Source organism: Heptranchias perlo, chromosome 20 (assembly GCF_035084215.1).
Source record: "Heptranchias perlo isolate sHepPer1 chromosome 20, sHepPer1.hap1, whole genome shotgun sequence".
Lineage (NCBI taxonomy): Eukaryota > Metazoa > Chordata > Chondrichthyes > Hexanchiformes > Hexanchidae > Heptranchias > Heptranchias perlo.
Genome location: NC_090344.1, coordinates 20625621 through 20650844, shown reverse-complemented (window position 1 = coordinate 20650844; position 25224 = coordinate 20625621). Strand labels below are relative to the sequence as shown.

The window sequence follows — 25224 nt, the reverse complement described above, 5'->3', positions numbered from 1 at the left end:
TTCAGTTAACAGCTAAACGCGCGAACCAATTGCGCCACAGAAACATAACTTGCAAATGTTCAAGGACGAATTCATCGAGCTGAAGCTTCAGGTTGCCACGCTCAATGTAACAGCTTTCTTCCAATCAGTTTACTTTTCCAAAATAAAATGTGTGCAGCTTGCACGAGTGAAAATCTGTGCTGTATATTTTCTGAAAATTAAACTCACCTTGCCATTAAACACCTGTATGTTGAAAGACTCAGTCCGCTCGAGGAAGAGAGGATTGATTTTTGAGCTGTGATTCGCCATTCTCTGTTCCAGTAATATTCAGGTTTGCGGAAAATGAGATGAGATGAGATAAGCAGGACAAACCAGCAGGTCTGTGACACTACACGGTGTCCACAAAGTTGTCTCTTGCACTTACAGTGAAGTGGACGACAATTTTCACTCATAAACTAGAAATTATTATGTGAAGAAAAAATGTGGCCGAGAAAGACTCGATTTCAGCGCGGTGACACTGGGCCAGAGTAAAGTTCAGTTAATGCGATTGCCGAGTGGCGAGAGGGTGGATTTGTAACTCCTGTGCGGCTGCGCTGCGCATTGTCCAGATCTGTTTGGAGCGATATTCACTTCAATTCATCACTTACAGGGACAGTTTGATTCTAAGTTTCTTTTCCCCGGTGCTTGGTGAGATTTCAGAAATAAACGCGACCCGTGCTTAACCCAAACTCGTCACTAACACGTTGACCGATACAAGGCGGCCACACTCTCCACTTCCGTGAGATGAAAGCCGACAGCGATTTCTCGTCGATTCCAATGCGAAAAAAAGTCATTCAATGAAAGTGCAGGTCATTGAGGTGCCTTTAAATTCCTGATTGTTTACACAGAACTTCTTCCTAAAGCGTTTGAGATACACGTGGGGCGATTTGGGGACTTCTTCTCCCTCTTTGCAAAAGTTTCATCCGCAGCACAAGATCAAAAGTCGAGGGCAAAATGAAACGATTTGCTCGAATTTGAGATCCAGAGAACCAGAATATAGAGCAAGGTTCTGTTTATTCAGAAAAAGCAGATGAATCATTCATTCCGGAACGATACAGAATCCTATCAGCTCTAAAGGCAACGGTTACCCCGTGTTTTGAACACGCAGCCTTCTGGTGGCGCAGGAAGTAACGCAGATGGTAGCAGGAAATTGAAAAGTGGGAATTGATAGATTAAGTGTGTGGACAAAACTGTGGCAAATCGTGTTCAATGTGGGGGAGACCGAGGTCATACACTTTAAATCTAAGAAAGATAAATCAGAGTATTTTCTAAATGGTGAGAAACTCGGTGCTGTGGAGGAGCAGAGAGATTTAGGGGTCCAAGTACAGAAATCGCTGCAGGTACAAAAATTAATGAAACAGCCTAATGTGCCGTTGGTACGGCCGGTTAACTCGTTTGCAAAGAGTATACTGTAACATAATGATCACGGACTCGATTCTTGTAATTTACTTTATTTATTTCGCGTTTTTGTAACTTTTGAAATCGAAGCTTTAAAAAGAAAATCCACAGAAAAATTCACGGGGACCGTTTTTGAATTACATCCGTTGTAACTTTGCCCCTGGGCAGGATAAACACGTCTTTCTTTTTATTTGTCTTTCTCCAATTTGCAGATAAACGTTTGACTCGCGGCCTGTTCCCATTAATGATCATCAGCAACAACAGACAGACAGAGCGGGTCTGCCCGTCCCGAGATGTGGAAAATGGATCAGTTTCGGACAAATCAAATAGTCACCTGGCAGCGAGAGAGACAAAACCAAGAGAAAAAGGCAGAAGGTAACAGTGAAATAACAGCCAAATACAAACGATATAAATAATTCCCATCCTTGATGTCTCTCTATTCAATCCCCAATCCTTCAGTGGCGGGAATTAAATTTCACTGCAAATAAATCCGAGAATCGAAGCAAGGAAGAAGAAAGTAAACAAACAAAAACTGCCGAAACTCGGGATTGAACCAAGGACCTTCAAATCTTCAGTCTAACGCTCTCCCAACTGAGCTATTTCGGCTCTATACCCAACGATTACTTTGTGTTATTGTCGTGGAAGAAAATATAACCCCAGGAGGAATTGCCCCTCCTGTTCATTCCACAATTCATATATAAACATCGTACTCGTAGAGATACACCCACATTTCATATATAAACATCGTTGTCATACGTAAACTACCAAAGTTTATAAATCAACAGCGCACTCATACATCCACACCCACTTTGTGGGAGGAAGATCGGTACCGACCGCCGATAGAGCTCTCAGAGGCGGAAGCAGCAGCGACCGATCAAACTCTTGATCTCATCCTTAACACAGACCGGTAGATCCACCTGTGAAGTTACACCGCACTTTGATAGCAGGGACGGTAATTTCTTCTGAGAAGGCCTCAGGGCGTCTAATCGCTTCTTAGTGGCGATCCATTGTGGCAAGGGCATCTCAGAGAGGGGAAGGTACTATCAGAGGGCATCAGAGAGTGTAAGGGGGCTCAAAGAGGAGAGCGGGCAGTCAGATGGCATCAGAGAGTGTTTTAAGATCTGAGAGAGGGGAAGGACTGCCGAGTATGGGAGAGTGTAAGGCGGCTCAGGGCGCATCTGTGTAAGGGGCAATCAATAGGTATCAGAGCAGGTGAATGGCGCTGACAAGGTTCAAAGTGAATCATGGACTCTCTGAGGGTATCGGAGAAGGTAAGAGACAGAGCGTATCAGCGATGATGAGGAGCACAGGGAGAATCAAATGGGGCAAGGGGGGATCAGGAGGTATCAGAGAGGCGAATTGTTCCAGCGTTGGCATCTCCTAAATATTACATTTTCTGACCTTCAACATTTTTAATAACAACAAAAAGTGAATCCAATTGAACCGATAACCTGTCCGTGTCCCATGTGGAGGGAACGAGAAGGTAGAATCGATAGGGAGTGGATATTTGGCAACGCTCACGGTTTCCTTTCACACAGCTCAGGGTTGTGCCTGTTTCGAATCTGGAGACAAGAGGTTGCACTTTAAAAAATTTATCACCGAGTGTGAAAAGTAGAACACAAATCGCCCAACGTGGGGCTCGAGCCCACGACCCTGAGATTAAGAATCTCATGCTCTACCGACTGAGCTAGCCGGGCCGACTGCTGAAATTCTTCCCATCTTATCATTGCAGAGAGACAGCTGTTGGCTTTGCTGCAGGAGTTCAGTTCGTTCCACAATCTCAGGGTATCGACTTCTGAACACCCGTTTTTTCATTCTGGAGTTAGTCTGATGTCTTTTACCATTCGTCCAGCCCCGCGCTGAGCAGCATAGGAACATCGGGACAAGAGAAGGCCATTCAGCCCCTCGAACCTGCTGCCCCATTCAATTCGATCATGAGTTGATCTGCAATTCATCTCTGTTTCTCCGTCTTGGCCTCATATTCCTTGGTACCCGAATCGAAAAACGATCTATCAATATCAGACTTCAAATTATGAATTGAACCACAATCCACATCCTTTGGGATGAGAGAGTTCCAGCTTTCGGACGTATTTTGTTTGCTAAAGTGATTCCTGATTTCTTGCATGATTAGTCCAGTTCGAATTTCATTTTGGATTCGGCCAACAGAGAGAGAGAAAAAGGCCGTCTTAACCGGAGATTGATCCTTTAACGATCTCTCACAAATCAACTGAAACCAGTCGGAATGTGAATACCATTTCACTTTTCCAAAATAAAGGGAGTGACATTCATTGTGGAAACAGTCTGATGTCGCTCACTGCAGAAATATCCATGTCAGTGTGAAGGAGCTCGCTTGCAACCTTCGTACCTTCTCTGTCAAGAAGTATTCCGACTTCGTTCAAGCCAACCTCGTTTTTTTGGATATATTTCATATGCCTGTTATCCAACCGCAGAATAAATGGTGGAAAATCAGACGCACTCAGCTGGCAATGTTTGCGGGACATTTTCTGGCAGACAAGACACACATTCGAACCCAAGAAATGCGAGACATGAACGTTAAGGTAAAAGGTTGCCTTCGTGTCCTCTAACGACCAACTTTTCAGTTCGCAGCGAAACGCGCTAACCAATTGCGCCACAGAAACAGAACTTGCAAATGTTCAAGGACTAATTCATCGAGCTGACGCTTCAGGTTGCCGCACTCAATGTAACAGCTTTCTTCCAATCAGTTTACTTTTCCAAAATAAAATGTGTGCAGCTTGCACGAGTCAAAATCTGTGCTGTATTATTTCTGAAAATTAAACTCACCTTGCCATTAAACACCTGTATGTTGAAAGACTCAGTCCGCTCGTGGAAGAGAGGATTGATTTTTGAGCTGTGATTCGCCATTCTCTGTTCCAGTAATATTCAGGTTTGCGGAAAATGAGATGAGATGAAATGAGCAGGACAAACCAGCAGGTCTGTGACACTACACGGTGTCTACAAAGTTGTCTCTTGCACTTACAGTGAAGTGGACGACAATTTTCACTCTTAAACCAGTAATTATTATGTTAAGAAAAAATGTGGCCGTGAAAGACTCGATTTCAGCGCGGTGACACGGGCCAGAGTAAAGTTCAGTTAATGCGATTGCCGAGTGGCGAGAGGGTGGATTTGTAACTCCTGTGCGGCTGCGCTGCACATTGTCCAGATCTGTTTGGAGCGATATTCCCTTCAATTCATCACTTACAGGGACAGTTTGATTCTAAGTTTCTTTTCCCCGGTGCTTGGTGAGATTTCAGAAATAAACGCGACCCGTGCTTCCCCCAAACTCGTCACTAACACGTTGACCGATACAAGGCGGCCACACTCTCCACTTCCGTGAGATGAAAGCCGACAGCGATTTCTCGTCGATTCCAATGCGAAAAAAAGTCATTCAATGAAAGTGCAGGTCATTGAGGTGCCTTTAAATTCCTGATTGTTTACACAGAACTTCTTCCTAAAGCGTTTGAGATACACGTGGGGCGATTTGGGGACTTCTTCTCCGTCTTTGCAAAAGTTTCATCCGCAGCACAAGATCAAAAGTCGAGGGCAAAATGAAACGATTTGCTCAAATTTGAGATCCAGAGAACCAGAATATAGAGCAAGGTTCTGTTTATTGAGAAAAAGCAGATGAATCATTCATTCCGGAACGATACAGAATCCTATCAGCTCTAAAGGCAACGGTTACCCCGTGTTTTGAACACGCAGCCTTCTGGTGGCGCAGGAAGTAACGCAGATGGTAGCAGGAAATTGAAAAGTGGGAATTGATCGATTAAGTGTGTGGACAAAACTGTGGCAAATCGTGTTCAATGTGGGGGAGACCGAGGTCATACACTTTAAATCTAAGAAAGATAAATCAGAGTATTTTCTAAATGGTGAGAAACTCGGTGCTGTGGAGGAGCAGAGAGATTTAGGGGTCCAAGTACAGAAATCGCTGCAGGTACAAAAATTAATGAAACAGCCTAATGTGCTGTTGGTACGGCCGGTTAACTCGTTTGCAAAGAGTATACTGTAACATAATGATCACGGACTCGATTCTTGTAATTTACTTTATTTATTTCGCGTTTTTGTAACTTTTGAAATCGAAGCTTTAAAAAGAAAATCAACAGAAAAATTCACGGGGACCGTTTTTGAATTACATCCGTTGTAACTTTGCCCCTGGGCAGGATAAACACGTCTTTCTTTTAATTTGTCTTTCTCCAATTTGCAGATAAACGTTTAACTCGCGGCCTGTTCCCATTAATGATCATCAGCAGCAACAGACAGACAGAGCGGGTCTGACCGCCCCGAGATGTGGAAAATGGAACAGTTTCGGACAAATCAAATAGTCACCTGGCACCGAGAGAGACAAAACCAAGAGAAAAAGGCAGAAGGTAACAGTGAAATAACAGCCAAATACAAACGATATAAATAATTCCCATCCTTGATGTCTCTCTATTCAATCCCCAATCCTTCAGTGGCGGGAATTAAATTTCACTGCAAATAAATCCGAGAATCGAAGCAAGGAAGAAGAAAGTAAACAAACAAAAACTGCCGAAACTCGGGATTGAACCAAAGACCTTCAGATCTTCAGTCTAACGCTCTCCCAACTGAGCTATTTCGGCTCTGTACCCAACGATTACTTTGTGTTATTGTCGTGGAAGAAAATATAACCCCAGGAGGAATTGCCCCTCCTGTTCATTCCACAATTCATATATAAACATCGTACTTGTAGAGATACACCCACATTTCATATATAAACATCGTTGTCATACGTAAACTACCAAAGTTTATAAATCAACAGCGCACTCATACATCCACACCCAGTTTGTGGGAGGAAGATCGGTACCGACCGCCGATAGAGCTCTCAGAGGCGGAAGCAGCAGCGACCGATCAAACTCTTGATCTCATCCTTAACACAGACCGGTAGATCCACCTGTGAAGTTACACCGCACTTTGATAGCAGGGACGGTAATTTCTTCTGAGAAGGCCTCAGGGCGTCTAATCGCTTCTTAGTGGCGATCCATTGTGGCAAGGGCATCTCAGAGAGGGGAAGGTACTATCAGAGGGCATCAGAGAGTGTAAGGGGGCTCAAAGAGGAGAGCGGGCAGTCAGATGGCATCAGAGAGTGTTTTAAGATCTGAGAGAGGGGAAGGACTGCCGAGTATGGGAGAGTGTAAGGCGGCTCAGGGCGCATCTGTGTAAGGGGCAATCAATAGGTATCAGAGCAGGTGAATGGCGCTGACAAGGTTCAAAGTGAATCATGGACTCTCTGAGGGTATCGGAGAAGGTAAGAGACAGAGCGTATCAGCGATGATGAGGAGCACAGGGAGAATCAAATGGGGCAAGGGGGGATCAGGAGGTATCAGAGAGGCGAATTGTTCCAGCGTTGGCATCTCCTAAATATTACATTTTCTGACCTTCAACATTTTTAATAACAACAAAAAGTGAATCCAATTGAACCGATAACCTGTCCGTGTCCCATGTGGAGGGAACGAGAAGGTAGAATCGATAGGGAGTGGATATTTGGCAACGCTCACGGTTTCCTTTCACACAGCTCAGGGTTGTGCCTGTTTCGAATCTGGAGACAAGAGGTTGCACTTTAAAAATGTTATCACCGAGTGTGAAAAGTAGAACACAAATCGCCCAACGTGGGGCTCGAGCCCACGACCCTGAGATGAAGAGTCTCATACTCTACCGACTGAGCTAGCCGGGCCGACTGCTGAAATTCTTCCCATCTTATCATTGCAGAGAGACAACTGTTGGCTTTGCTGCAGGAGTTCAGTTCGTTCCACAATCTCAGGGTAGCGACTTCTGAACACCCGTTTTTTCATTCTGGAGTTAGTCTGATGTCTTTTACCATTCGTCCAGCTCCGCGCTGAGCAGTATCGGAACATCGGGACAAGAGAAGGCCATTCAGCCCCTCGAACCTGCTGCCCCATTCAATTAGATCATGAGTTGATCTGCAATTCATCTCTGTTTCTCCGTCTTGGACTCATATTCCTTGGTCCCCGAATCAAAAAACGATCGAGCAATATCAGACTTCAAATTATGAATTGAACCACAATTCACATCCTTTGGGATGAGAGAGTTCCAGCTTTCGGCCGTATTTTGTTTGCTAAAATGATTCCTGATTTCTTGCCTGATTCGTCCAGCTCCAATTTCATTTTGGATTCGGCCAACAGAGAGAGAGAAAAAGTCCGTCTTCACCGGAGATTGATCCTTTAACGATCTCTCACAAATCAACTGAAACCAGTCGGAATGTGAATACCATTTCACTTTTCCAAAATAAAGGGAGTGACATTCATTGTGGAAACAGTCTGATGTCGCTCACTGCAGAAATATCCATGTCAGTGTGAAGGAGCTCGCTTGCAACCTTCGAACCTTCTCTGTCAAGAAGCATTCCGACTTCGTTCAAGCCAACCTCGTTTTTTTGGATATTTTTCATATGCCTGTTATCCAACCGCAGAATAAATGGTGGAAAATCAGACGCACTCAGCTGGCAATGTTTGCGGGACATTTTCTGGCAGACAAGACACACACTTGAACCCAAGAAATGCGAGACAATGAATGTTCAGGTAAAAGTTTGCTTCAGCGTTCTGTCGTGGGTTCGAACAACCAACTTTTCAGTTGGCAGCTCAACGCGCTAACCAATTGCGCCACAGAAACAGAACTTGCAAACGTTCAAGGACTAATTCATCGAGCTGAAGCTTCAGGTTGCCGCACTCAATGTAACAGCTTTCTTCCAATCAGTTTACTTTTCCAAAATAAAGGGTGTGCAGCTTGCACGAGTGAAAATCTGTGCTGTATTATTTCTGAAAATTAAACTCACCTTGCCATTAAACACCTGTATGTTGAAAGACTCAGTCCGCTCGTGGAAGAGAGGATTGATTTTTGAGCTGTGATTCGCCATTCTCTGTTCCAGTAATATTCAGGTTTGCTGAAAATGAGATGAGATGAAATGAGCAGGACAAACCAGCAGGTCTGTGACACTACACAGTGTCTGCAAAGTTGTCTCTTGCACTTACAGTGAAGTGGACGACAATTTTCACTCTTAAACCAGTAATTATTATGTTATGAAAAAATGTGGCCGAGAAAGACTCGATTTCAGCGCGGTGACACTGGGCCAGAGTAACGTTCAGTTAATCCGATTGCCGAGTGGCGAGAGGGTGGATTTGGAACTCCTGTGCGGCTGCGCTGCACATTGTCCAGATCCGTTTGGAGCGATATTCCCTTCAATTCATCACTTACAGGGACAGTTTGATTCTAAGTTTCTTTTCCCCGGTGCTTGGTGAGATTTCAGAAATAAACGCGACCCGTGCTTACCCCAAACTCGTCACTAACACATTGACCGATACAAGGCGGCCACACTCTCCACTTCAGTGAGATGAAAGCAGACAGCGATTTCACGTCGATTCCAATGGCGAAAAAAAGTCATTCAATGAAAGTGCAGGTCATTGAGGTGCCTTTAAATTCCTGATTGTTTACACAGAACTTCTTCCCAAAGCGTTTGAGATACACGTGGGGCGATTTGGGGACTTCTTCTCCGTCTTTGCAAAAGTTTCATCCGCAGCACAAGATCAAAAGTCGAGGGCAAAATGAAACGATTTGCTGAAATTTGAGAACCAGAGAACCAGAATTTAGAGCAAGGTTCTGTTTATTGAGAAAAAGCAGATGAAACATTCATTCCGGAACGATACAGAACCCTATCAGCTCTAAAGGCAACGGTTACCCCGTGTTTTGAACACGCAGCCTTCTGGTGACGCAGGAAGTAGCGCAGATGGTAGCAGGAAATTGAAAAGTGGGAATTGATAGATTAAGTGTGTGGACAAAACTGTGGCAAATAGAGTTCATAGAATCATAGAATCATAGAAGTTACAACATGGAAACAGGCCCTTCGGCCCAACATGTCCATGTCGCCCAGTTTATACCACTAAGCTCGTCCCAATTGCCTGCACTTGGCCCATATCCCTCGATACCCATCTTACCCATGTAACTGTCCAAATGCTTTTTAAAAGACAAAATTGTACCACTCGTTCCAGACACTCACCACCCTTTGAGTGAAAAAATTGCCCCTCTGGACCCTTTTGTATCTCTCCCCTCTCACCTTAAATCTGTGCCCCCTCGTTATAGACTCCCCTACCTTTGGGAAAAGATTTTGACTATCGACCTTATCTATGCCCCTCATTATTTTATAGACTTCTATAAGATCACCCCTTAACCTCCTACTCTCCAGGTAAAAAAGTCCCAGTCTGTCTAACCTCTCCCTGTAATTCAAACCATCAAGTCCCGGTAGCATCCTAGTAAATCTTTTCTGCACTCTTTCTAGTTTAATAATATCCTTTCTATAATAGGGTGACCAGAACTGTACACAGTATTCCAAGTGTGGCCTCACCAATGCCCTGTACAACTTCAACAAGACATCCCAACTCCTGCATTCAATGTTCTGACCAATGAAACCAAGCATGCTGAATGCCTTCTTCACCACCCTATCCACCTGTGACTCCACTTTCAAGGAGCTATGAATCTGTACTCCCAGATCTCTTTGTTCTATAACTCTCCCCAACGCCCTACCATTAACGGAGTAGGTCCTGGCCCGATTCGATCTACCAAAATGCATCACCTCACATTTATCTAAATTAAACTCCATCTGCCATTCATCGGCCCACTGGCCCAATTGATCAAGATCCCGTTGCAATCCTAGATAACCTTCTTCACTGTCCACAATGCCACCAATCTTGGTGTCATCTGCAAACTTACTAACCATGCCTCCTAAATTCTCATCCAAATCATTAATATAAATAACAAATAACAGCGGACCCAGCACCGATCCCTGAGGCACACCGCTGGACACAGGCATCCAGTTTGAAAAACAACCCTCTACAACCACCCTCTGTCTTCTGTCGTCAAGCCAATTTTGTATCCAATGTGGGGAAGACCGAGGTCATACACTTTAAATCTAAGAAAGATAAATCAGAGTATTTTCTAAATGGTGAGAAACTCGGTGCTGTGGAGGAGCAGAGAGATTTAGGGGTCCAAGTGCAGAAATCGCTGCAGGTACAAAAATTAATTAAACAGCCTAATGTGCCGTTGGTACGGCCGGTTAACTCGTTTGCAAAGAGTATACTGTAACATAATGATCACGGACTCGATTCTTGTAATTTACTTTATTTATTTCGCGTTTTTGTAACTTTTGAAATCGAAGCTTTACAAAGAAAATCCACAGAAAAATTCACGGGGTCGGTTTTTTGAATTCCATCCGTTGTAACTTTGCCCCTGGGCAGGATAAACACGTCTTTCTTTTAATTTGTCTTTCTCCAATTTGCAGTTAAACGTTTGACTCGCGGCCTGTTCCCATTAATGATCATCAGCAGCAACAAACAGTCAGAGCGGGTCTGACCGCCCCGAGATGTGGAAAATGGATCAGTTTAGGACAAATCAAATGGTCACCTGGCACCGAGTGAGACAAAACCATGAGAAAAAGGCAGAAGGTAACAAAGAAATAACAGCCAAATACAAACGATATAAATATTTCTCATCCTTGATGTCTCTCTATTCAATCCCAAATCCTTCAGTGGCGGGAATTAAATTTCACTGCAAATAAATGCGAGAATCGAAGCAAGGAAACAACCAAAAACTGCCGAAACTCGGGATTGAACCAAGGACCTTCAGATCTTCAGTCTCACGCTTTCCCAACTGAGCTTTTTCGGCTCTACATTCAACCATTACTTTGTGTTATTGTCGTGGAAGAAAATATAACCCCAGGAGGAATTGCCCCTCCTGTTCATTCCACAATTCATATATAAACATCGCACTCATAGAGATACACCCACAGATCATATATAAACATCGCACTCATAGAGATACACCCACAGTTCATATATAAACATCGTACTCATAGAGATACACCCACAGTTCATATATAAACATCACACTCATAGAGATACACCCACAGTTCATATATAAACATTGCTGTCAAACATGAACCACCAATGTTTATTAATCAACAGCGCACTCATCCATCCACACCCAGTTTATAGGAGGAAGATCGGTACCGACCGCCGATAGAGCTCTCAGAGGCGGAAGCAGCAGCGACCGATCAAACTCTGGATCTCATCCTTAACACAGACCGGTAGATCCACCTGTGAAGTTACACCTCAATTTGATAGCAGGGACGGTAATGGGTCCTGACAAGGCCTCAGGCCGTCGAATCGCTTATTCGTGGTGATCAATTGGGGCAAGGGCATCTCAGAGAGGGGAAGGTACTATCAGAGGGCATCGGAGAGTGGAAGGGGGCTCAGAGAGAGGAAGGGACAGTCAGATGGCATCAGAGAGTGTATTAAGATCTGAGAGAGGGGAAGGACTGCCGAGTATGGGAGAGTGTAAGGGGGCTCAGGGCGCATCTGTGTTAGGGGCAATCAATAGGTATCAGAGCAGGTGAATGGCGCTGACAAGGTTCAAAGTGGATCATGGACTCTCTGAGGGTATCGGAGAAGGTAAGAGACAGAGCGTATCAGAGATGATAAGGAGCACAGGGAGAATCAAATAGGGTAAGGGGGGATCAGGAGGCATCAGAGAGGTGAATTGTTCCAGAGTTGGCATCTCCTCAATATTACATTTTCTGACCTTCAACATTTTTAATAACAGCAAAAAATGAATCCGATTGAACCGATAACCTGTCCGTGTCCCGTGTGGAGGGAACGAGAAGGTAGAATCGGGAGTTTGTGGACATTTGGCAACGCTCACGATTTCATTTCACACAGCTGAGGGTTGTGCCTGGTTTGAATCTGGAGAGAAGAAGTTGCATTTTGAAACTTTTATCACCCAGTGTGAAAAGTAGAACACAAATCGCACAACGTGGGGCTCGAACCCACGACCCTGAGATTAATAGTCTCATGCTCTACCGACTGAGCGAGCCGGGCCGACTGCTGAAATTCTCCCCATCCTATTATTGCAGAAAGACAGCTGTTGGCTTTGCTGCAGGAGTTCAGTTCGTTCCACAATCTCAGGGTATCTACTTCTGAACACCCGTTTTTTCATTCTGGAGTTAGTCTGATGTCTTTTACCATTCGTCCAGTCCCGCGCTGAGCAGTATAGGAACATCGGGACAAGAGAAGGCCATTCAGCCCCTCGAACCTGCTGCCCCATTCAATTCGATCATGAGTTGATCTGCAATTCATCTCTGTTTCTCCGTCTTGGCCTCATATTCCTTGGTACCCGAATCGAAAAACGATCTATCAATCTCAGACTTCAAATTATGAATTGAGCCACAATCCACATCCTTTGGGATGAGAGAGTTCCAGCTTTCGGCCGTATTTTGTTTGCTGAAGTGATTCCTGATTTCTTGCATGATTAGTCCAGCTCCAATTTCATTTTGGATTCGGCCAACAGAGAGAGAGAAAAAGGCCGTCTTCACCGGAGATTGATCCTTTAACGATCTCTCACAAATCAACTGAAACCAGTCGGAATGTGAATACCATTTCACTTTTCCAAAATAAAGGGAGTGACATTCATTGTGGAAACAGTCTGATGTCGCTCACTGCAGAAATATCCATGTCAGTGCGATTCAGTCTGAAGGAGCTCGCCTGCAACCTTCGAACCTTCTCTGTCAAGAAGTATTCCGACTTCGTTCAAGCCAATCTCGTTTTTTTTTGGATATTTTTCAGATGCCTGTTATCCAACCGCAGAATAAATGGTGGAAAATCAGACGCACTCATCTGGCAATGTTTTCGGTACATTTTCTGGCAGACAAGACACACATTCGAACCCAAGATATGCGAGATAATGAATGTTAATGCAAAAGGTTGCTTTGAACCAGCGCCAGAGACCGCTCAGCCATGATACTTTCCATCCTACACTCCAGGAGCTAGTTTTACAGGAATAGAATGACTTCAAGCAACAATTCTGCCCCTCAAGCACCAATGCTGCCACGGCAGCAGGATGCACGTGTCCAGTTAGAAACCTGTCTGAAGGAACATGCAGTCTGACAGAGCCGGAAGTCCAGCAGATTGACTTTCGGTCTGAGCAGATGTTGAGTCTCCTTCTTGAGAGAGTTTCGCCAATCCAGCTCAGAGTGGTTTAACAATCATGAATTCGGGTGTGACTGGAGCCATTTGTGTAAGATGAAGTGTCCGGGGCAGTTTCACATCCTTGACGGACATTAATGATTCTGTTGCGGTTTTGCTGCAAAATTTCACTTCCCAGCTCCCGAACTAAAATCCAACGCCGTTGCAACTCGAATCCACAACCTTTGAATGGCTTATCAAACAAAACAAGTAGAAGTCCAACACACTCGCCATTGCGCCACAGGGTAAGTTGCCAAAAAAACCCGAATAAAAAGAAAGACGTGTTTCTCCGGTCCAGGGGCAAAGTGACAATGGATGTTATTCAAAAAACTGTCCCCTCGAATCTGTCTTTATATATTTTTTTGTAAAGCTTCGATTTTAAAAGTGATTAAAAGCCGAAATCAATAAAGTAAAGTATAACAATCGAATCCGTGATTAAGGCGTTACAACACACTCCAAGCAACTGAGTTAACCGGCCGTACTAACGGTCCATTAGACATTTTAATTAATTTCTGTACCTCTACGCTCGTTGGTAGCGCTTTCTGTACTTGGACCCCTAAATCTCTCTGCTCCTCCACAGTTCCCAGTTTCTCACAATATAGAAAGCATTCTGATTTATCTTTCTTAGATTTAAAGTGGATGACCTCGCTCTCCCCCCCCCCCCCCCCCCATTGAACTATATTTGCCGCAGTTTTGCCCACTCACTGAATCGATCAATTCCCACTTTTCAACTTACTGCTTCTATCTTCATGAATTATTGCGTCACCAGAAGGCTGCGTGTTCAAATCACGGGGTAACCGTTACTTTTCGAGCTGATCAGATTCTGGATCATTCCGGAATGAATATTTTATCTGCTTTTTCTCAATCAACAGAACCTTGCTCTAAAGTCTGCTTCCCTGGTTCTCAAATTTCAGGAAGGCGTCTCATTCAACCCTCGACTATTGATCTTGACCTGCGGTTGAAACTTTTGCAAACAGGGAAAAGAAGTCCCCAAATCGCTCCACGTGAATCTCAAACGCTTTGGGAAGAAGTTCAGTGCAAACAATCAGGAATTTAAAGGCACCTCAATGACCTGCACTTTCTTGGAATGAGTTTTGTTCGCCATTTCATTCGACCGTGAAATCGCTCCCGGCTTTCATCTCACTGAAGTGAAGAGTGTGACCGCGTTCCATCTGTCAGAGTGGAAGTGACGAGTTTGGGGTCGGTGTGGGTCGTTTACAACTTTTGAAATCTCACCAAGCAGCAGAGAAAAAGAAACTTAGAATCAAATTGTCCCTGTCAGTGATGAATTGAAGTGAATATCGCTCCAAGCAGATCTGGACAACTCGCAGTGCAGCCGCACAGGAGTTCCAAATCCACCTTCTCGCCACTCGGCAATCGCATGAACTGAACTTTACTCTGACCCAGTGTCACCGCGCTGAAATCGGGTATTTCTCGGCCACACTTTTTCTTAACATCATGGTTACTGGTTTAAGAGTGAAAACTGCCGTCCGCTTCACTGTAAGTGCAAGAGACAACTTTGTAGACACCGTGTAGTGTCACAGACCTGCTCGTCGGACCTGCTCATTTCATCTCATCTCATTTTCAGCAAACCTGAATATTACTGGAACAGAGAATGGCGAATCACAGCTCGATAAATCAATCCTCTCGACCACGAGGGGACTGAGTCTTCCAACATACAGGTGTTTAATGGCAAAGTGAGTTTAATGTTCAGGAATAATAGAGCACGGATTTTCACTCGTGCAAACTTCACACACTTTATTTTGGAAAAGTAAACTGATAGCAGAGAGAGGTTGTAGTCATCGCTGCAACCTGAATTTTTAGCTCGTTGAATCAGTGGTTCAATAATACTCGTGTGCCGTCTCTGTGGCGCAATCGGTTAGCGCGTTCGGCTGTTAACCGAAAAGTTGTTGCTTCGAGCCCACCCAGGGACGGTTGGGTAACTTTTATCTTCATGGTATCGCATTTCATGGTTTCTGATATTTGTTTTGGCTGCAAAACAAATGCCCGCTTTCGATGGCCAGCTGAGGACGGCCGATCTTCCACCATTTAACCTGTGATTGGCTTCGCCGAAATCAGAATTCTTCTTGACAGACAAGGTCCGAAGGTTGCAGGAGAGGCGCTTCACTCTGACATGGATATTTCTGCAGTGAGCGACACCAGACTGTTTCCACAATGAATGTCACTCCCTTTTATTTTGGAAACGCAAAATTGTATTCACATTCCGATGGGTTTCAGTTGATTTGTGAGAGATCATGAAAGGATCCTGCAGCGCTGCCTTGGATAATAACAGTTCTCAGCCGCATTTCAGTCGCGGCAACAAATCCCTGCATCCGAGTATCTGCACCCTTAAATCCGAGTATTTGCACCCTTACACCGGAATATCTGCACCCTTACAACGGAGTATCTGCACCTTTAAATACGAGCATCTGCACCTTTACAGCAGAGTATCTGCACCCTTACAACGGAGTATCTGCACCTTTAAATACGAGCATCTGCACCTTTACAGCAGAGTATCTGCACCCTTACAACGGAGTATCTGCACCTTTAAATACGAGGATCTGCACCTTTACAGCAGAGTATCTGCACCCTCACACCGGAGTATCTGCACCCTCATACCAGAGTATCTGCACCCTCACACTGGAGTATCTGCACCGTTACACCGGAGTATCTGCGCCTTTACAACCATTAACTCATCAACTGTCCCCAATCATTTTTATCAGCGTCAGGAGCCCTAAACAAAACTCAACAGTGAAGAAATTGGCTTTATGATTCTTCACTAATGTACGGACACACTTTTATTTCCGGTACTTTAAGGGAGGTTTGGGGAAAGTGGCCGCTGATACTCAGAAACTACTGCTTGTTGCTTTTTTTTTTTCCAGCGGGCTCGTTGGTCTAGGGGTATGATTTTCACTTTGGGTTTGTTGTTTGAAACATGTGAGAGATCCATGATTCAGATCCCGGTCGAGCCCTCATTCCCCCCCCCCCCCCCCGAACTTTTGATCTTCAGCTGCTGTTCAAACTGGCAGGGTGTTTGGAGGTATCTCAATGATCTCACGTCCTCTGAATGCATTCTACTTGTAATTGCAATTGACCTTGAAACCGATCTCGGATTTCATCTCACTGAAGCAGAATGTGGCCCCTTTTTATCTGTCAGCGTGGAGGTGACGAGGTTGTGGTTGATAACCGCGGGCACACCTGTCCGGACATTGGTGTTCAGAATGTACAAAATGCTGTCTCAAATACTCTGTTGTCATCCTGGGAGCTCTAGTTTTCCATGCCCAACCTTTCCCCTAGTAAGAATGTGTCCAGTCTGCACTAGAACTATCTCCTCACTCAAGGCCTCCCATTGCTCATTGACTGTTTTACCTGCCAATCTTTGATTCCAATCCACCTGGACCCGATCACTTTTCAACTCGCTGAAATTCGCTCTTCCCAGTTGAGTATTTTCATACTTGATTTTTCCTTGCATTGTCCATAACTACACTAAACCTGCTGCAAATGCTCCCCCACTGAATCATGCTCCACTTGCCCCACTTCTTTCCCCTAAATAAATCCAACACTGCTTCCTTCCTCGTTGGGCTGAAAACATACGGATTAAGAAATTTCTCTTGTACACATTTCAGGAATTGCTCGCCCTCTTTGACTTTTACACTGCTATTTCGCAGTCTATATTCTGATGAATGAAGTTCCCTTTTATCACTACTCTAAAATTATTGCATCTTTCTCCAATTTACCTGCCAATTTGCTCCTCTATCTCCTTCCCACTATTTGGTCCCCCTGTAGAATGCATCCAGCAGCGTAATAGCTCCTCAATTGTTACTTAATTCTAAACAAATAGATTCTGCCTTTGAACCCTTAAGCATGTCAACCCTTTCTACCGCTGTCACAGTATTTTTGATCAATAGTGCCTGCTCCCCTCTAGCCCCGCCCCCCCTCCTTTTTTCCCCTGCCTTTCCTGAATACGTTGTAGCCTGGAATATCGAAGTGGCCACTCCTCCGCTTGTTTGAGCCAGGTCTCCATTATTGACACTGTAACATAATCCCATGTTACCACTTGTGTCTGCAGCTCACCAACCTTATTTACCAAGGATGTTAAACACAACATCAGGGCATAAAGGTCGGACAAGTTCCAATGCCCAATTAAATGTTCTATACACTAATGTACGTAGCATAAGAAATAAAACAAGTGAATTAGAAGCGTAAATTAAGCTTATAGTGCATGACGTAGTGCTCATCACTGAGACCTGACGACAAACTGGGCATGACTGAGATAAATATTTCAAGTTATAAGCCGTTTGGAAAGGATAGGGACATTGGAAAAGGTGGTGGAGTAGCGATATTGATGAGGGATACTATTACTGCATAAGAAAGAAGAGATATCAGTAAAGGTGAGCACGCAGTGGAAAGGCTATGCGTAGAAATGAGTAACAGAATAGAATACAAGAGTTTGGTGGGAGTTGTTTATAGACTTCCGGATAGCAGTGAAAAAGTAACAGGATACACAAAAGCGGACAGGTTGTTAGGGGTTTGGAACTCACTGTCTGAAAGGGTGGTCGAGGCAGAAAACCTCAACTCATTTAAAAAGTACTTGGATGTGCATTTGATGTGCCGTAATCTACAGGGCTATGGACCAAGTGTTGGAAAGTAGGATTAAGTTGGATAGCTCTTTTTCGGCCGGCACAGAAACGATAGGCCGAATGGCTTCCTTCTGTTCTGTAATTTTCTATGATTCCATGATTCCGTGTGTGGGAAGGGATTCACTCAGTCATCACACGTGCTGAGACACCAGGGAGTTCAAAAGTGACTGCAGGAGTTGGATTCTGCTGTTAATCCCATCCAGAACTGAACCATTTTCATTCTGACATTTCGGGTTTGTTTCTTCTGATGTTAATAACCCCTATAACTGGGCTGGAGTTTAATTTTCTGGATATCTGTTGAATAAATCAGCTTTGTTTTAAACATCTTGTTGTAGATTTTGGTCTTTCCCACCTGAGTGTTTAGCATCACCTGACTGGAGCTCAGAAAGGACAATCTGGGGGCAGGATCGTCCGGTGGGAACAAAACTTCAACCTGGACACAGTCCTTCAGGGCCACACTGAGAGGGGCAAACAGCACTTTGGTCTTTCTTGTCTCTGTTCACTGATAGCAAAGTGGCCGTGCGGCATCCAGTCTAAAAATGACTGTGGTAATTATTCTCTGAAGATTTAACCTCTTTGTCTGACAGTCCTGAGTCGACCATTTAAGGCAGGCGTTAACTCATTTAAAATAAACCCGCTTAAAATAAATGGGTTATGAATTGTGATTTCCGTGAAGCCAATGTTCCATTCCTTTATATGATTGATGTGCCTGCTCTCCGACCGCAGGGTAAATGGTGGAATATCAGCCCTGCTCAGCCGGCAATCATCACGGTACATTTTCTTGCAGACAAAACACACATTGAAACCCTGGAGCTTTGAGGTGATGAATCCTTAGGGAAAATAAAATTAGGGCTCAAACCATCAAACCTTCGCGTCAAACAATAGCACCACGAGACAGGTGAAGAATTTACCGACTGAACCAATAATTCACTCAGCTAATCTTTGAGGTTGCAGTGACCAATATAACATTTGTCTACTGTCAGTCCAAAATGAATGATTGAAGCTTGCAGGAGTGAAAATCCAACGAGCCGGTCTTCACTCTTAAATCAGCAACTATGAAGTTAAGAGAAACGTGCCGGATAAATACTCGATTTCAGCGCGGTGACACTGGGCCAGGGTAAAGCTCAGTTAATATGATCGCCCAGTGGCGAGAGGGTGGATTTGGAACTCCTGAGCGATTGCACTGTGCATTTTCCAGATCTGCTTGGAGCACCAATCCCTTCAATTCATCACTTGCAGGGACAATTCGATTCTCGGTTTCTTTTCCCCGATGCTTGGTGAAATTTTAAAATTTGAAAGCGACCAATATCAAAGCGAACCTCGTCACCGACATGCTCACAGATACAAAGCGGACACACTCTGCTTCAGTGAGATGAAAGCCCAGAGCGGTTTCAAGGTCGAATGCAATTGTAAGCAAAGCTCGTTCAATGAAAGTGCAGGTCATTGAGGTGCCTTTGAAGTCCTGATTGTTTGAACTGAACTTCTTCCGAAGGTGCTTGAGATTCAAGTGGAGTGATCTGGGGACTTCTTTCCCCTCTTTGCAAAAGTTTGAACCGCAGGTCAAGATCAAAATTCCCGGGTTAAATTCGGGCTTCGACTCTCGAATCGAGAATTATACCCCGACCTCAACCAGCCCAGAGACAAGAACGTGTCCTTCCATTGACGTGCGACGGTCACATTCCATGAGAGGTCGATCTGAAAATTGAAAGGGCATTTTTGAAGAAACATTTTGATCAATTCTGTGTTGGCTTTCCAAATAAGGACAAACACCACACTGTCTGTTTTCGCATGTCAGATTCACGCAACATCATAAATTACATAAAGGCGCCGCTGAGAGTTGAACCCAGAATCTCCTGTTTATTAGACAAGCGCTTTAACCAACTAAGCCACGGAGCAAATTCCTGGCTGTGGTTTTCACCTCCTCTCATTAATATCTATCAGCCACACGTCACATTTTGTTGGGGGTTCAGACTGTTCCATCTTTGTCTCTTTCGCTTGCCCGTTTCCCTGTGAATCCCGATACTGCCTGCGTTTCAGTCTGTGTTTATCTGTGTGTGTCCATCAGTGCGTTGATACACGGATGGATATGTTTGCTTGTGTTTGTTTGTTACATTAAATAATTTAGAGGATCAGACAATTCTCGCTCTGACACTGAAGAACTAATGAAGCAAATTTCACAGCGAAGTGTTGTTTATCGTGGTGCTGAAATTTTAAAAAAAATCTTAAGAGGTGCAAAAAGGGAAAACGAGAAAAACTTGTGAAGGAAAATACGGACAACTCTCACGGCATTTACAGTGTAAAAAGAGAAACAAGGGTGACTTAGAGTAATGTGGGCCCTTGAAAGACGGATGGGGGCGATATTGTAATTGAAATTCAGGAAATGGCAGACTTGCGAAATACTCACAGAAAAGGATGAGGATAATATCCCAGAGACACGAGGAAAACTGAAATTAAATCAAGGGGATTCAGTGCAAGTAAAATAATGGTAATGGAGAAAGTAATTGGACTAAAGATAAACAAATCTCCAGGACCTGATGGTTACCATCCCAAGGAATTAAAAGGAGTAGGTGAGGAAATTGTACATGCTTCAGTCATGATCGTTCAAAACTCTCTTGAATCAGGAATTGTTCCATGGATTGAAAAATTAGCAATGTCACTCCATTATTTAGGAAGGGGAGGAGAGATAAAATAGAAAATTACAGACCTATTATTCTGGCGTCTGTTGTGGGGAAGTTACCAGTATCTGTTACTAGGGAAAGAATGACTGAGCACTTGGATACACAGGAATTGATCAGAGAGAGCCAGCATGGATTTGTAAAGACGAAGTCAAGTCCAACGAAACTAGTTGAACTTTTTGAAAATATAATAACGTGGTAGATAATGGAGTGTCTATGGGTGTTTATGTGTATTGACTTCCAGAGGCATTCGATAAGGTGCCAGATAAGAGACTGTTAACACAAATGGGAGCACATGGAAATTAAAACAACCCATTGACATGGGTAGGGAGTTGGTTGGGAGGTAGGAGACAGAGAGCAGGGATAATGGATCTGTGCTCAAATTGACAGGATGTGATTAGTGGTGTCCCCCAGGGATCTGAACCGGGGCATCAGCTTTTTACTATATGCATAAATGACGTAGATGAATGAATGAGTGCCGTATATCCAAGTTTGTCGACGGCACCAAGTTAGGAGGCACAGTGAGTGGTGCAGGTCGGAGCATAAAGTTATAAGGGAAATTGATAGATTAAGTGAGTTGGTGAAACTGTGGCAGATGGAGCTTACATAGAATTACATAGAATGTACATCTCAGAAACGGACAATTCGGCCCAACTAGACTCTGCCGATGTCTATGCTGCAGACGAACCTCCTCCAACCCCTCTTCATCTAACCTTATGAGCAAACCCTTATATTCCTTTCTCCTCCATGTGTTTATCTAGCTTCCCCGTAAACGCATCCATGCTATTCGTCTTAACTACTTCTTGATGTAGCGAGTTGCACATTCTAACGAGTCTCTGGGTATATATGGTTCTCTTGAATGCCATATTGGATTATTTAGTGACTATCTTTTATTTATGGCCCCAAGTTTTTGAATCCTCACCACCAAAAGTTCAAACACCTGTTCTGCATCTGACCTATGAAACCTTTGCATAATCTTGCAGTCCCATATCAGGTCACCCCTCAGCCTTCTCTTTCCTATGGAAAAGAGCCCCAGTCTGTTCAATCTTTCAATATGGGGAAGTATGAACTTTGGACCGAAGCCAGATAGGTTAGAATATTTTTCAACTGGTTCGAAGCTAGGAACTGTGTAGGAGGAAAGATGTTTTCGGGTCCAAGTGCAGAAATCACTAAAAGTCAGGGGACATTTACAAAAAATAACCCAAAAGCGAATGGAATGTTGGCCTTTATCTTCAGGGAGTTGGAATTCAAAGGGATGTAAGTTATGTTCCAGTTATATAAACTCTGCTGAGACCACGTTTAAGGTACTGCATTCAGTTCTGAGCACCACACCTCAGGGAGGATGTATTGGCCTTGGAGGGGGTGCAGCGCAGATTCACCAGAATGATACCGGGGCTAAAATAGTTAAGTTATGCGGGACAGGTTGCACAGACAAGGTTTGTATTTCCTTGTGTATAGAAGATTAAGTGATGATGTAATCGAGTTGTTGAAGGTGATTAAATGAGCCAATGGTGTGTGTGTGAGCTGTGAAACAGCTTGAAATACCAATCCTCTCCACCACTGGGGATTGAGTCTTCCAACATACAGGGATTTTCACTCGTGCAAGTTTCATCCACATTTTCTGCTCTTCATTTCTCCGACCTGCTTGTTGCGCCTTTCCCTTCAATTCAGGACTTACAGGAAAAACTCGATTCTGCCGTCAATCTTCGGGTCACGTGGTGAGATTTCAAATAATTGAAATCGACCCTTATCAACCTCAATATCGTCACCTACACGTGTGACGAATGCAAAGCGGCTTCAATCGCGGTTTGGCTGCACAACTCGTTCAAAGACACTGTCGGTAATTGGAGGGTCTTTCAAGTCATGACACGAACATAACAGTTCGCACTGCCGTTTTCCGCAAGACGCTTCAGATTCATGGGGAATGATTTCGGTCTGGCGTTTAAATCCGTTCCCTCTTCACAAATCCGTCTTTGAACCCGGGACTTTTAGTAATAACCACACCGAACTGGTTTGTCCTGTATTTTACATTACTTTCTAAATATTACAGATAAGCAGAGCACTTGAGCTGTCACAGCTGTGACTTTGACTTTTCTCCCTCTCCTCCGGATCTCCCCGTCAACTGCCACTAACCACAATCTTCTGTCAAACTTCTGCATCAGAAAGTTCCGAGCCTCGGTTTTGAAATGAAATAACGCCCATCTCTTCAATCACCGACAGCCCAGAGAGAGTTTCTTAGTTTCAGCTCCCAATTTCCCCAAATCCACAAAGTAGCATCAAAATAATTGTCCTTAAGTTAATAATAATAATATAATTAAAAGTTCTTATCGTCTGGGGTTTTGTTTCAGATGCCACGGCTTTTAAATGTCGCTGCGGATGTTTAACGAATCGCCTCTTGGTTGGAGGCTTCTGTGTGGGAAAGATCACGAAGCGATAATTGAGAGACCGAGGATGAAGCTGTTTGATGGGAGCACTGGTGACACAGACCGTGCGCGGCTCCAGTGGTGCAATCGGTCAGCGCGCGTTATTTCTACAATAATTATACGCTCGAGAAATGCTGGGGTTGTGAACTCCAGCGCCATCAAAAGTAGTTGAACCTTCTCAACATTTTGACTGGAGTTCAAGGTAAAACCGGTTCCATAACACATCGACTTCTTCATGTCCCCATGTGGGCACTGAGGCTCCTCTGGCCTCCCATCTTGCAATAGCAGGTGAGAGTTTATTTGTTTATTGGAGGGAGAGAGGGCGATTGGTGATAGATGAAATGGTAAAGCGGCTGGCACGAGATCTTTAAATCCAAAGAACCAAAAACACAATTCTTCTTTCCGTGAAGCAGGTATTGATCGGTTTGAAGTGTCGTGTAGGGAATATTCGGGAGGCAAATCTGCTGCCTGGTGTCACGGTGTATCGGGTGAAATTATTCAGCTTTCAATTGTTGATCGGCTGAAAGGTCGAGAGGCGTTTTCCAGCTCCCGTGTGGAACAAGTTTAGCTTTTGAGCCATTTTGTGAAGTGTTTTTTTTAATTGGTGCTAACGAATGACAAGACATTTTGTGCAAACAAGAAGAATTGCAAAATCACGAGTTCACTGTCCATGTTTCTTACATCATGTTCAACAGAAACAAGGATTCTCCTCAACACGTTGCTGAAAATTCGACAGAAGGGATATTCCCCCGAATTCGGCTTCGCCAGGGATAATTCAGAGTCCCACCATGAATCTCTATGATGGAAACTAGTTTAGCGGGGCGCCTGGATAGCTCAGTCGGTAGAGCATCAGACTTTTAACACAGGTAATGATCTGAGAGTCCAGGGTTCAAATCCCTGTTCAGGCTAAAAAATTTAAAACAGCTGGCAAGTTCTGCTTTTCCAGCGGACCAACATCAGCGAAAGGAGCAAGAGTTGGCCATTCAATCCCTCGAGCCTGCTCCGCCATTTGATAACGTCATCGCTGATCTTCGACCTCAACTCTCCTTCCCCGGCCAATCCCCATATCCCTTGAGTTCCTTCGTGTCCAAAAATCTATCTGTCACTGTTTTGAATCTATCCAATGGCTCAGCATCCACAGCCCTCTTGGGCAGAAAGTTCCAATGGTTCACAACCCTCTCAGTGAAGAAATTGTTCCTCATCTCTGTCCGAAATGGCCGGCCCCTTATCTTGAGATTATAACCATTAGTTCTAGACTCTCCAGCTAGGGGAAACAGCTTCCAAGGATTTAATCTGTCAGGCCCTCTAAGAATTTAACATGTTTCAATTGGATCATCTCATTATTGCAAACTGCAGAGAATATCGACCCATTCTACTCAATCTCTCCTCACAGGACGACCTTGTCATCCCAGGAATCAATCTAGTGAACCTTTGTTACACCCACGCTCAGGCAAGTGTATCGTTCCGCAGGTAAGGAGATCAAAACTGTACACAGTACTCCAGATGCGGTCCCACCAAAGCCTATATAATTACAGCAAGGCTTCCTTATCTTTGTAATCCAACCACCTCACAATAAAAGCCAACATACCATTTGCTTTCCTAATTGCTTGCTGCATCTGCATGTTAACTTTCTGTGATCCATGTCCAAGCACACAAAAATCCCTCTGAATCAACATTTCTTAATCTCTCACCTTTTAAAATGTATTCTGCTTTTCTATTCTTCCTACCAAAGTCAATAACCTCACATTTCCCCACTTTATACTTCATTTGCCAACTTCTAGCCCACTCGCTTAACCTGTCTGTATCACTTTGCATCCTCTTTGCGTCCTCCTCACAGCTTACTTTCCCACTTAGTTTTGTATCGTCAGCAAACTTGGATACATTACACTCGGTCCCCTCATCTAAGTCATTCATATAGATTGTAAATATCTGAGGCCCAAGCATTGATCTTCACGGCACCCCACTAGTTACAACCTGCCAACCCGAAAATGACCTCTTTATTCCGACTTTCTGT

The 25224-nt window shown here is 44.1% G+C and overlaps 8 non-coding genes across 8 annotated transcripts; 2 read left to right on the top strand and 6 right to left on the bottom strand.

Moving 5' to 3' along the window:
- Nucleotides 1-1949: 1949 nt before the first annotated feature.
- On the bottom strand, nt 1950-2022 carry trnaf-gaa (transfer RNA phenylalanine (anticodon GAA)). The gene has a single exon. It is a non-coding gene; the product is annotated as a tRNA-Phe (tRNA).
- A 1018-nt stretch (nt 2023-3040) lies between these two features.
- trnak-cuu (transfer RNA lysine (anticodon CUU)) lies at nt 3041-3113 on the bottom strand. The gene has a single exon. It is a non-coding gene; the product is annotated as a tRNA-Lys (tRNA).
- Nucleotides 3114-5959: 2846 nt separating this feature from the next.
- Nucleotides 5960-6032, bottom strand: trnaf-gaa (transfer RNA phenylalanine (anticodon GAA)). Its single transcript has one exon. It is a non-coding gene; the product is annotated as a tRNA-Phe (tRNA).
- Nucleotides 6033-7050: 1018 nt separating this feature from the next.
- trnak-cuu (transfer RNA lysine (anticodon CUU)) lies at nt 7051-7123 on the bottom strand. The gene has a single exon. It is a non-coding gene; the product is annotated as a tRNA-Lys (tRNA).
- A 3922-nt stretch (nt 7124-11045) lies between these two features.
- trnaf-gaa (transfer RNA phenylalanine (anticodon GAA)) lies at nt 11046-11118 on the bottom strand. Its single transcript has one exon. It is a non-coding gene; the product is annotated as a tRNA-Phe (tRNA).
- Nucleotides 11119-12256: 1138 nt separating this feature from the next.
- Nucleotides 12257-12329, bottom strand: trnan-auu (transfer RNA asparagine (anticodon AUU)). The gene has a single exon. It is a non-coding gene; the product is annotated as a tRNA-Asn (tRNA).
- A 3003-nt stretch (nt 12330-15332) lies between these two features.
- Nucleotides 15333-15406, top strand: trnan-guu (transfer RNA asparagine (anticodon GUU)). The gene has a single exon. It is a non-coding gene; the product is annotated as a tRNA-Asn (tRNA).
- An 8627-nt stretch (nt 15407-24033) lies between these two features.
- Nucleotides 24034-24118, top strand: trnak-uuu (transfer RNA lysine (anticodon UUU)). Its single transcript is given in 2 exon segments — nt 24034-24070; nt 24083-24118. It is a non-coding gene; the product is annotated as a tRNA-Lys (tRNA).
- The last annotated feature ends 1106 nt before the right edge of the window (nt 24119-25224 follow it).